Genomic DNA, 13,701 nt, shown 5'->3' on the forward strand with positions numbered 1-13,701 from the left:
CCTACCATGAGAGCTCACATCTCTGTGTATCTATTTCCTTGTCCATAATATAGGGTAACACTCTCTTCCCTGACTTACTCATAGGGCTAAAGACAAAATTAGTAATGCAACTGTAATTATAATACCTAACACTTATTGAGTGATTACCATATGGCCAGGCATGTTATTAAGTGTATTAGATGCCTTTTTTCATTTGCTCTCTGTGGTATGAAGAATGTCCCCCAGAGATGTCCATGCCCTGATCCCTAGAACCTGTGAATATTACCTTACATGGCAAAAGGGGCTTTGCAGATGCGATTAAGTTAAGAATTTTGAGATGGGGAGATTATTCTGGATTATCGGGATAGGCTCAATCTAATCACATAAGACCTTAAAAGCAGAGAGTTTTTCCAGCTGGAGGCAGGAGAAATGAGGCATAAGGAGAGGTCTTGAAGTATAAGGACTTGACATGTTGATGTTTTGAAAATAGAGGAAGAGGGCAGTGACACAAGGAGTGCAAGTGGCCCCTAGAAGCTGAGAACGACTTCTGGCCAACAGTCAGAAAGGAAATGGCAACCTCAGTCCTACTACCACAAGGAACTAAATTCTGTCAGCAACTTGAAAGAGCTTGGAAATAGATTCCTCTCCCATGTCCTCCAGGAAGGAAGACAGCGCTACTGACCCCTTGATTTCAGCCATGTGAAGCCCAGAGCAGAGAACCAACTGAGCCAGGAGGTTCACCTTTGAAATAATAAATAGGGACGATTTTTAAGGTATGAAATCTTCAGCAATAGAAAATCCTCAACACAGCCCTGTGAAGAAAGAGTCATTTTAACTCCCATTTTGCTGATGAGTAACTGAGGCAAAGATAGTTAAACACATCCAAGGTTACACAAGTAGTAAGTGGCAGAGCTACTTGATCCAGTCTGATTCAAGAGCCTTTATTCATGAAAGCAGTCCCTGGGGCATAGTAGGTACTCAATAAATATCTGTGAAATCAGTGGATGGAGGGACAGATAGATGAGTGGAAAGAAATATTGAGTGTGAAGATGCTGAGGACATAGAAAGAATTGTCACTTGTGTTACATTAAGCAGATCCAAATCTGCCATTTCAAGAATAGCCAGAGACCGTCAAAAGGTACAAACTTCCAGTTAGAAGGTAAATAAGTACTAGGGATGCAATGTACAACGTGATAAATAGAATTAACACTGCTGTATGTTATATACGAAAATTGTTAAGAGAGTAAATCCTAAGAGCTTGCATCACAAGAAAATTAATTATTTTTATTTCTTTAATTTTGTACCTGTATGAGATGACAGATGTTCACTAAATTTATTGTGATAGTCACTTCATGATGTATGTAAATCAAATCATTATGCTGTACACCTTAAACTTATACAGTGCTCTATGACAATTATATCTCAATAAAACTGGAAGAAAAAAAATTTTTTTAATATCCTTAGAAATAAAAGGCAATTTGGCAATTTGAGGAAAGAGCACTGGACTAGGAAGCTTGTATTTTGTTCCTGGTTTTCCAATTTATATTCTGTGTGACTTAGACCAATCTCTGCACGGCTCTGAACCTCAGTTTTCTTGTCTGTAAAGTGGAAATGCTAAACCCAGTACAAGCTTACCATCATGGGTGCCATGGGGCTCACATGGGATGCGGAGACATAAAAGTGGTTGGTAAACTACGCTCCACAATCCATTCAAACATTTGGTCATTAACATTTACTGAGTGCTTACCCTGTAGCAGGCAGTGTGAGAGGGGCTGGGGGTGCAGCAGTGAGAGAGACTGAGCCTGTCCTAAAGGTCCCCCCGCCTTGCCATGGCAACACGTGCAGGAACATTTTATTGTAAAACCAGATGAGATGTGCTCAAGGTCAAGTTAGACCAAGAGAATAGTGTGATCAACCCCACACGGTGTATGTATGTTGGGTGAGTGGGTGGGTAAGGGTACAGGAAGGCTTCCCAGTAAAGGTTACATTTGAGCCACTTTCTGAATAATTACGAGTTGGCCAAGTGTTTGTGGGAAGAGAGGACCTTTCAGCCAAAGGAACAGCCTTTCAAAGGCATCTGTGTCTTGTGTAGAAGGCCTCCGTGTGGTCACTAAGGATGGTCACCAGTATCTCCTCTTCCTCTCCTTTCAAGCACACGTTAGGACAGCACTGCCCTGCCTCTTGGAAGTTAGGTGGGGTCTGGGACTGGTGTTGGCCTATGAAATGTGAACAGAAGTGACTGCTGTCGTTTCTGTAAGCCACAGATGCAATTTAAAACTTTCTAGTAGTCATATTAGCCACACACACAAAAAAAGCAAAGGGTAAAGACAAATAGATAAAATTAATTTTAATAATACATTAAATATTTTAACCTAATATATACAAAATGTTATCATTCACTGTGTCATCTAACAAAATGTATTGAGATATTTTATATTATTTTTCATACTACATGTTTGCTTTGTGCTACGTGTGAATTTTACACTTACAGAACATCTCAGTTTGGGCTAGGCTGTTTTCAAATGCTCGGTAGCCACATGTGCTGATAGCTGCTATATTGGACAGCGCTAGGGTGACTGGCAGAGCCTCCATGACCCTCGGCTGGCGAGTGAGAGACAAAGGGCAAGGGCCCAGCGAACACTCAATGAACATGTAGCGTAATCAAGACACGAGCCCTTGCTTCTGAGATTTCTTTTGTTATTGCGACATAACTTAAGCTAACCAGCACAAGCCTTATGTTGTTAGAGTATAAAGCAAAACCAAAGGAGACTGGAAAGTGAGACAGGAGTCAGTTAACGAAAGGCCTTTTATGAGGTACTTAGACATTTGAATTTTCCTGGCACCATTCAGATTTACAGGAGGCAGGGAAAGTAAATAGGGGGCTGGTGCAACATCCAAGCAATAAGGCCTGCTACTGGGACAGATGAAAGCTCATATAGAAAGGCACACACGCCATCCCCCATCTACCAACAAACGGTGCAGCTTGTTCGACTCCGTGTAAAAGGGGAGCTTCTTGGCCCAGCCAGTAAGGGAACCATCAGCCTGACCTGTTACATTCTGCTGTGGCTTCAGTTTCATCTTGTAGCTGTTGGCTGTGAGGAATGATTCCACATATCCATCGTGGTTGAAGGCTTTGCCCTGATGAAAAGGATTATGGATCTGTTTCAAGGTCATTTTCACATGTCAAGGTCATTTTTTCTTATTTTTCTTCTAGCCCAGGGCAGACCTCAAAACCTCCAGCTTTTCAAAGCACTCCAGCTGGGGAGGAGATTTTTTCCCCCTGTACTTTTTTCCCTACAAATGACATGTCATGAAGAAGAGATAAAGAGAAAAACAACAGTGATTGTTTGGATAATTCTGTACCATCCACAGAAAGGGAACCAGGGACTGGGCTGAATAAAGAAGGCCATGCAAATAGATTGGTGTTGATTAGAAGTCAACACATCAAAATCCATTCCATAGATCTGAATTATTGTATTTTGAGAATTCCAGTTGTTTATCTTTTTAAGCAGGGGTCAAGGGACACACTTTGATCCTGCATTACCACAAAGAACTCTTTAGGAAACATTTTGGTGAAATGAGAGTCATAACCATGAGACAGATTTGTTTAAAAACCACTTTAAGCCATTTCACTGAGATTTTTGTACAGAAGGATGTCTGTCACAGTGATTTTCATAGTATTTAATCAGCCTTAGCTGTCAGAGTAATGTGGATGCAAAGCCCTTATACAGGCACATAGGCATCAGGGATTATTTGTTAACTGCTGTGTAATGAAGCAGAACTCAGACTAAGTCTGAATTCTCCCACTTACTGGCTGTTTGACCTCAGGCAAATCCAATAACTTTCTAAGCCTTGGTTTTCCCATCTGTAAATTGAGGGCAATGATCCCTACCACCCAGGGTGGTTGTGAGGATTGAGTGGAAAAACCGGCATGTCAACTGATGTTCCATAAATCTCAGTTTTTTTAAATGAGTAAAGAAGTACATGGACTTGGGGCCAATAGACTTAGGATAAAGATCCAGCTCTGGTACTCCATAATTGTATGGCCTTGGACAACTCACGCACATCATTTGTCTACATATTCTATAAAATGGGATGTCAAATACATCATGAGATTAAACCGCACGATGTATTTGACATTCAGTTTTGTCTTCATCCCCAAGAAAGCAGTCTGAGGCAAGGATTAAAGTGATGGTACTTCCAGTTGGAGGTGAAAGCCAAGGGAGGTCAAGGTGAAGAAGAAAAGCAGAAGTGAATGAAAGAAATATGTAAGCTAATGTGATTTGTACGTTGCTATGATACCGCTCTTCAGGGTGAGCTGCAAAGAGATGCTCATCCTGCAAAGGCACGTTCATTCCTTCAGCCACTATCAATTTCCAGAGGCTTTTCAAACAGACACTGCAACTCAGCACTCCCCAGAAGGGAGGAAAGAGAGAAATGTATCTGCCTTGCTTCTCCTGGTCTCCCTTTCCCACTGATGAAGGTTTACCCCATGGGGAGCTAATTCCCCACATCTCTGAGTCGTATCATGTGGCCCCTCAATAGCTGATCAGGAAACAGTTCATCTCTCCCAGTGGAAAGCTGTGGACCACCTCCGTGTGGTCCAGCTGAACCTGTGGGCCATGCGGACCAGACAGGCCCGGGCCTTGCAGTCCTTGACAACTCAGGGATCTCCATCACCACGGTGGCACCAGAACACTCCAGCCCCTTCATGCTGTGCTCTACCCTTGGGCAGGGGAGGAGGTGGCATCAGTGGCACAGAGCAGGAGGGAGATTCCAATTTTTAAAAGATACTTTGAAAGCTTAAATGTGACCTGTCTGTTTCAGAAATGAGGAATTGGAGCCCCAGAGAGGGAAATGGTCTTCTCTAAGTTGCATAGGTGCCATTGTCAAAGTCCCTCCGAACTGGGCTCCTCAATCTAGCTGGCAATTTTGTTTGAAAGGAGATTCTGACCCAGTAGGTCTGAGCTGAGACAGAGATGGGGATCTGTGGATTACATTTTGTATAGCAAGCCTTTAAACGGCCAGAGCCACCTTGGAAATCTACACTAAGTGCCATGTAAATGAGACTTCAGCATGTGTCCTCTTTCATCCACCATCTTAGTCCAGAATGGTTCCCTTTGCCCATCACTTGCACCTGACTCTCTCCTGCTATTTAACTTTTACTGACTTTGCCTATTATTTTCTCACCATTGCCCATGCTGTCTTTGCCCTAATATGATTCTTAATGTTCCGCTCTTCCTTCCTTCCTGGTTAAGATTTTGGCTACCCTCACTATCACTTAAGCTATGCCATGTAAAGTTGTGCTGAGAACACACTCTCCCTCTACAACTTGGGCCCAGAATTCTCCAGCCGCAAAGCATTCCTTGTGGTCAGTGCCTCTGATGGGTTCCACCCAGCTTCTTTTTTTTTTTTTTTTTTGCGGTACGTGGGCCTCTCACTGTTGTGGCCTCTCCTGTTGCGGAGCACAGGCTCCGGACGCGCAGGCTCAGCGGCCATGGCTCACGGGCCTAGCCGCTCTGCGGCATGTGGGATCTTCCCTGCGGCATGTGGGATTTCCCAGACCAGGGCACGAACCCGTGTCCCCTGCATCGGCAGGCGGACTCTCAACCACTGCGCCACCAAGGAAGCCCTCCACCCAGCTTCTTTTATGTGAAGATCAAACTGATGAGGGGCTTCCTTGGAGGCGCAGTGGTTGGGAGTCCGCCTGCCGATGCAGGGGACGCAGGTTCGTGCCCCAGTCCGCGATTCCCACATGCCGCGGAGCGCCTGGGCCCGTGAGCCATGGCCGCTGGGCCTGCGCGTCCGGAGCCTGTGCTCCGAAACGGGAGAGGCCCGCGAACCGCAAAAAAAAAAAAAAAAAAAAAAAGACTGATGAGAACTCAAGTCTTCCAGGCACTTTCCATTGTACCACCCAGCCTTAATTCTAAGGTTTAATAAGGCCGAAGGGGATTTGTAGGGCACAAGAATATTTTTGTGCTGAAATGTGTACTTGTTCTCAAAAAAAAAAAAAAAAACACAAAACTTACAGTCAAGCTGGAATACTCTAGTTTCCTAAAAATCACAACAGAAATAGATTTTCTTTCCTGTTTACATATGAATCAGATTGTGCTTCAGAGTTACTGGCTTGCTGAATGAATGACCAGAAGCAGATCTGAAAGTGTTTATGAAACGCCTACTATCTTCAATAGTGAGCAGAGAGCACAGAATGGTCTAGAGTTAGTCAGTGAAACAGAAACTGAGTTACTGAAGGAGAAAGAAGCGGTGGGTAGGGACTGGAGAACCGTGGGGATTAGATTTCCCAAGCTCTTCGTTTACTCTGACCTAGGGCAGTTGGCTTCAGAGAGGCAGGGTTTCTCATGGCTACGAGTAGGGACTCTGCAGCCCAACTGCATCAATTCAAAGTCCAGCTCTGCCATTCACCATTTGTGTGAACTTGAGGAACTTATTAAATGTCTTGGTTCCTTGGCTTCGCCAATTGTAACATGGGAATAATAATAGTACCCATCTCATAGAGTTGGCATAAGGATTAAATGAGTTAATCATTTAAACATAAGCCATTTAAAATTTTCCCACCACATAATAAGCACCCAACAAATGGTAGCTAGCATGCTGCCAACTGAAACTTCACTGCTTCAACTCTCGCTCAAGAGATTATATTGGAATGCAAGTAAGTGAGAGTTGAAAGAGAAAACAAGTCTTAATAAATTTGAGAAGATTGAAATCATATCAAACGTTTTCTCCAACCACAAAGGAATATATTCTAGATATAGCAAAGAAGTATTTATGCTAATTTTATCAAGAACCAAGATTTTTAGTGTATGAGAAAAGAGAAACAAGTGTAAATCCAATTAAGTTAAATTTTATATTACTATATTTGGATTGTCCATGATTAGCTTGAATATAATTTTTTTAAATAGGTATTTTCTAGCTCTGCCCACTAAAAAGGTCTAGAAGCAATCACAGCCTCATGGCAGTGAGCATCCCTAGCACGTGAATTGTGGCTTATAAAGACCATTCCCTTCCACAAGAAACAGGGACTCCTCTGAAAAGTGGATGATGATTAAGATCTGGGGCAAAGAATTTCCAGAGACTCGTACCAGAATGTAGGGAAGCTATCAAACAGTACTGAGGATGTGATAAAAGGACTCATGGCAAGTGTCTTGAAATACGCTGCATATAAAAACACATATGTTCAAAAGGATACCCAATAGAAAAATAAATAAATAAGCTCAGCACTCACAGTGTTCACCATCAGTGGTAACTAGGTACCAACTCAACTTAACAGCAGTCGTTAAAGGGACAGAACCATTTGTCTTGCCTTTCCTCAATGGAAAATATTTCGGAGTAAACAGATACTCATAGTTTATCAGCATAATGTGTCCTTAGAGAAGAATTCCAGCCAAGACATGGGAAAGGATGACAGAATTAGAAAAAGTGCCCATTTTCAACCCCTAACAAAATAATTGATTCAAGCAAAGGTTGTCTGTAGATGACACCATTAGATGAAAGTTTAAAGGAAAATTTAGAATGGAGATATCAGACTGCCGCCATCTGAAACCCTTGATCAAATTAGCATCATTAAAATGGTACAATCAGACTTTCTGCACCTTCTAATGTGATGCAGTGTGAAGTACATAGCACCAGCAATGAAATGCTCTTGGAAAAAATCTTGAACTCGACTCTCAGCAAAGACTTTAGAACTAGCTTCTAGTTTACTGTAAATAGAAAAAGTAGGTAAATCAGTTAAATGACACCACAATGAAACAAATAGACACATTCAGAGTGTGGGATTTTCTACTAAGACCTGATTTCTTCCATAGGAAAAATGGCGTAAAAGAGGAGGGATCAGGGAAAGGGCCTAGGAAAGAAGGGCTGTTCTAGACTACAAAAGACTTAAGAAACACAACTGAATGCAGCATGTGTGGAGTTTATTTAGATCTCGATGTGAACACTGTTACATCACATTCTTGAGATAATTGGAGAAATCTGAATACTACACCGAGGGCTTATAGTGAATTGCTTTAGGTATGATGATAACCCTATGGTTAGCTCAGAAAATGTCCATATCCCTATAAGACATATCCTGGACTATTCACAAGTGAAATGATACGAGATCTTGGATTTGAACAAACAAACAATTGGGTGGAGTTGGGGTGGGGGGCAGGTGATGAAGCAAGAGAGGCAAAGTCACTTATATATATATATATATATATATATATATATATATAATTTGATATATATATATATACATACATACACACACACACACACACATACATACCACACATGCATACTGGTTATATGGAGTTTATTATACTCTTGAACTGTATTATGCTATACTATATTATTATTGTACTATTATTGAACCATTATTATTATTATACCATTATTATTATTATATTCCCACCATTTTTGTGTATATATGAATGTGTTTATAATACCAATATTTTAAAATAACATGGGAAGATCCAGAATCAGACTTAATACACATTTTGTTAAGAAATATTTGCAACCTTTGATTTTTTTCACTAATAGCAAAATTTCCCTGTTCCATCACCCACCACCAAGCCAAGACATCCCGTTGTGTCACCACTCATGCTGCGTGTGCTCCATCCTTGAACTAATCAGTCTGAATGAAATGGGGGTGCTCATCTGTCACCCACCAGACTGTGGCTTGGGAGCAGGAATGGTGTCTTATTCAACTTTGAATCCCAGCACTGGTATACAGCCAGTGCTCACAGTATATTCACATAATAGGTGAATGGGAATGGGAATCAACCAGAGACGATTTAAAATGCTGATCCCTTGACATTAACTCTAGAACTTCTGAAGCAGAAAGTCTGTGTGGGGTCTGAGGAATCTTCATTTTTAGTAAGTTTCCCAGTGATTCCTATGCACAGTGTTTGAAGCCCACACCCTGAGAAACACTTTTTTCTCTATTAAACAGTCACGTGGGACAGTTTCACAGGGGGGCTTGGGAATAAGCAGAGTCAATAAACAAATGGATGGCATGTATGCAGTTATACTCATCAGTTTCAGAGGCTCTGATTTCTGAGGTTAAATAATGGGAAGGGGTGATTAGCAAATGCAGAGGGAGCAGAGGAGCTTCTAATGCAGCATTTGATTTCAATTTTATTTTTATTTAAATGGAAACTTCTGCGGGAGTCAAAAGCAAAGCTTCTCGATTACAGACAGAGCAGCCATGGATAAATATAAATCTTAGCTTTCCAGACAGCTTTGTGAAATGGATAAGGAGCACACGGCACTAACTAGTGTGATTATATAAGGCATGTGCTTGTAATAAGACTTAAACGAATATGGGCTTCCTCAGAGTTGAATTTATAAAATTTCTCATTCTCTCCCATCAGCCCCATAGGCATCTGTTTGAATCTGCCAGCTCACTGGTTGGAGTAATATTGTTTCTACACAATTCCCATTCCATGCCAATATATTGTTAGTGGTGGGTAGTTTCCTCTTGAGCCTAGAATTGCCCACCCCTGGAGTTCAACTAGAGGACAGAGGGATGATCATTGAATGATTATGTGATCTAAAAGATCCTACATTGGGTCTTGGAGAGAAGGCCCAAGATTCCTGCCAATTCCCTTCCTCAGTTGCCCCCTTATTCCTCCCGGTCTCCAAGCTTGGCAAATGCTCTGCCTTTGCCTAAAATGTTCCTCCCCCACATCTCTGCTTCACTAGGTCCATCGAACCCCAGCCCAAGGATTAGCTCTTCCGGGAAGATTCCTCTGACTCCACGCTGATGTCAAAGCTCTTCTCTGTTCTAAGTAATCTGAGTTTACCTCCATCACTATATAATCTTTTTAATATTTATTTTATTTAGTTTTATTTATTTATTTTGGCTGCTCTGGGTCTTAGTTGCTGCGTGTGCGTGTTTGAGGGATCTTTAGTTGTGACATGCAAGATCTAGTTCCCTGACCAGGCTTCGAACCCAGGCCCCCTGCATTGGGAGCGCAGAGTCTTAACCACTGGACCACCAGGGAAGTCCCCATTATAATATAATTGACGATTAAATTTTGTTAGCCCTGCCTCGACTGTGAGAACCATATCCATTCAGTGCCATATCCCAGGTATCTTGCACAAACCTGGCAGACCGTAGATACTCAACAAAGGCAGTAAAACTGAATGAATAATGAATGCCTAACCAACACATCTAAGTTACTCAACCAATCCAGTTCAAGTATGCCCCTGAATTGAAATAGTAGAAACATTTTGAGGAATTTCTAAAATATTGGAGAATTAGAGAAATGCCACAGATAGGAGATGGATACTAGTGTTAGTTTTTCAAAAAGCAGCTAAAGGTGAATTTAAGACCATGAGCAGATTAACTTGTAACTGATTACTAGTAAAATGTAGGAGCATTTTAAAAGCAAAGAAGTGATGATTGGGATTTACATAGTCTTTCAAATCATAAATCCTCCCAAACTCTCTCTCCCACTCGAGCATTTGACAAATCTTGTATAATGTCCATGTGAAAAGAGAAAAACATTAGCAGGAAGACAATGTCATTGAGACAAATTTGTGGTTGGTAAAATTTATGTATTAATGAATGTATGAAGATTAGTCTGGAGGGAAAATACTGTCATCACTTCTTTGCCTTTGCCGTTTAACAACTGTATAAATTACTTGATAAAGATTCATAAGATAAGCCCATTAAATACATTCATCCATTCAATAAGCAACTGTTGAGCCCTTGCTTTGTGCTTTCCCTTGAGAAGCTCATTGCATAGTAAATAGCTAATTATACTATAATGTAACAGATGCTATCACAGATAATGAAGCAGAATCTCAGGAGGCTGACCTAGAAATCACAGTTGTTAATAAGAGCCCCAGGTAATACTTGTAATCAGACAAGATCTGGGAAACGATTGTAGATGACACAATCAAGTTTAAAGTATATCTATCCAACAATGAATACATAAAATCAAGGGAAAAAATGAGAGCAAAACTTTAAAATACCTCCACTGGCAAGAACAATGGGTTGAAACCTAAAAGGAGAAATGTAATGATTAGTAATGTTAAAATATGCAAAAACTGGGCTTTACCTATTATACAACAAAATAATGCATGTGATCTGGTTTGCTAGATCTGTTAAAGGCAGGTAAATCCACATATCTCCAACTTACTATCTTTACTACAGTAGTAGATAAAAGAGTATGACCATAGCAATATGATTTCTTGAGCCTCAGTGTCCTCATCTATCTAATGGGCATAATAATAGGACTGGCCAAGAAGGCTTGTGTAGAGTCTCCAGGTATAGTTGTGCAGGAGAAAATTACATGAGATTATCTGCTTATCAAATATTTATTGACTACCATATTCCAATGTTAGGCTCTGGTTATGTCTAAAGCACTTTGCACCATGCTTAGCACACAGTATATGTACCAAAATAAAATGGTAGCTATTATTACTATTAAGCCCATTTGTAATGATCCTGGTTATCCATCCTGCATCTAGAAACAGAAACTGCACCTGCTTTTTTATGCTCCACAATAGGTGGGTCTGTGCTGAGCTACTGTAGTTAGCACATTGTAAACCTCTTCAGAGCTCTTTCCTTATCAAGTGCCATTGAGAGTTCCAGCCAGAGGCAGACTCTCAGTATGGTGTCCGCTGCTAGACTTCTTAGGACAATCAAGTGTTTTCAAAATCAAGTCACAATTAATCCCTGACTAGACCGGCTTTCATAGAAATTCCTCACCTCTGAACTTCTAAGCATTGTTAGTCTGTAACATGTAATGTAGCACTTAATTTTACCATCTCGGAGTAGAAAGAACACTTAAGATTAGCTTAAAAGGTGTTAGTTAAGAGACTGGGCTTCTTGGAGTCAAACAGTCCTATGTTCAAACCCCTAATTGTCTGACCTTGGGAATGTTATTTTGTTTCTTCATAAGTTCAACACAGTACTGTGAAGACTAAATGAGATTATTATGTACCTTGCAGTGTAACAGGGAAGAAGAGATCTGACTCCATATTGGATCTGTTTCTTTTACCTTTGTATTCTTTTGCTTTTGCTTGGAGTTAAGAATGTAGCCTATAGCCTGAAATATACAGGATAGCCCATTCTCAAGGCTCTGCCCTTTAAGGGTTTAACAATTTCCATTCACATAGAAATAAAAAGTTGCAGAACAGAGAATAACATTGGTCTTCTTGGAGGTTTACAGGAACATCATGACCTGATCTATGTGGACAACTGTAAGAACAAAGGATTCCAACACCAAGAAGTTTGCAACAGTCAACCACACTCCCTCTCCTTTTAGTATAAAAGAAGCCTGAATTCTGACTTGGGTAAGATGGTTCTCTAGGACATTAGTTCACCATCTTCTCAGACTCCTGGCTTTCCGAATAAAGTCATTATTCCTTGCCCTAACACCTCGGTCTCCCGATTTACCGGCCTGTCGTGCAGTGAGGAGAATGAGTTTGGACATGGTAACAGCAGGAACTCACTAAATGGTAGTGGTCAAGAGTAGTAACTGCTCACTGTTTCACAGCTGGTTGTTAGAAAGTCCTCAACGAATTGAACCAGAAATTTCCTTCCTCTAGCTTTGTTCTTTCCAGTGGTCTAAAGTCTGCCCTCTGAAGGTACACAGAGTCACATATCTTTACTTCCTCTCTCTAGGAAAGTGCTTCAGATAGTTGCAGACACCAGCAATGTCTCCCTAGGGTGACCAACCATCCTGGTTTGCCCAGGACTAAGGGGTTTCCTGGGACATAGGACTTTCAGTGCTAAAATTGGGAAAATTCCAGGTAAACCAAGATGGTTGGTCACCCTATCTCCCTCTCTGTTCTCCTCCAGGCTGAACAACCCCATGATCTTTTATCATTGCTCTTGTGACCCATGTGTAGTCCCCTCATCATCCTCTTTCCCTCCTTATAGCCATTAGTTTTTTGTCAATGCCCCTCTTAGTGTATAGCACAGAAACATTTATGCTGCAGGATAGAGGTGGAAGATTTTCTCCTGTGATATATGACATTGGTTCTTCTTTTCTTTTCCCCATCTCAGGTGCAAAGATCATGGGTCACTGTGTACAAGGCCCCCTTGTTTCTTTATTCCTCATTGTCTGCATTCCTGACTTTTAGTTCTCCCTCCTGATTAGGCACTCAGTCTAATGTGAGAAAGATTAGATGAGGGTTTATGTCAGTGTCAATCATGTAGTTGTTTTTTACGCATGTATATTTCAATTTGCATAAATGGTATTATGCTATAAACTACATAACTAAAGGCTATTATTAAGATCTGTCCACATCACTATGTGGACAATCATTTCCTTGACTATAATTTCTGCATAGTATTCCTGAGTGTACATCCAGCTCATTTTCTAAATCCACCCCCTCAATGACGGTAAAGAGGTGACCTCCTTCTCCCAGCTGCTACATATAATATTGTGATGAGCATCCTCATTCACGTCCCATTTATGAGAAATTCTCTTGGATCAGTTTTAGTTGCCAGAATCTCCTTGAGCTAGCTTAGCAAAAAACAAAACAAAACACACACACACACACACACACACACACATATATATATATATATATATATATATATATATATATAATAGAGAGAATTCTTTTTTTTTTTTTTTCTGTGAATTCTTAGTTTTAAATGGTTGGAAGAAAGCAGGATTTAGGCCAAGCTTCCAGGAATGACACCTGGAACTACACCCACGAGGGTGTAGTTCAGCAGAACTGACCCACCAGGGAGCAATG

The sequence above is a fragment of the Phocoena phocoena genome, chromosome 1, assembly GCF_963924675.1.
Source record: "Phocoena phocoena chromosome 1, mPhoPho1.1, whole genome shotgun sequence".
Taxonomy (NCBI): Eukaryota; Metazoa; Chordata; class Mammalia; order Artiodactyla; family Phocoenidae; genus Phocoena; species Phocoena phocoena.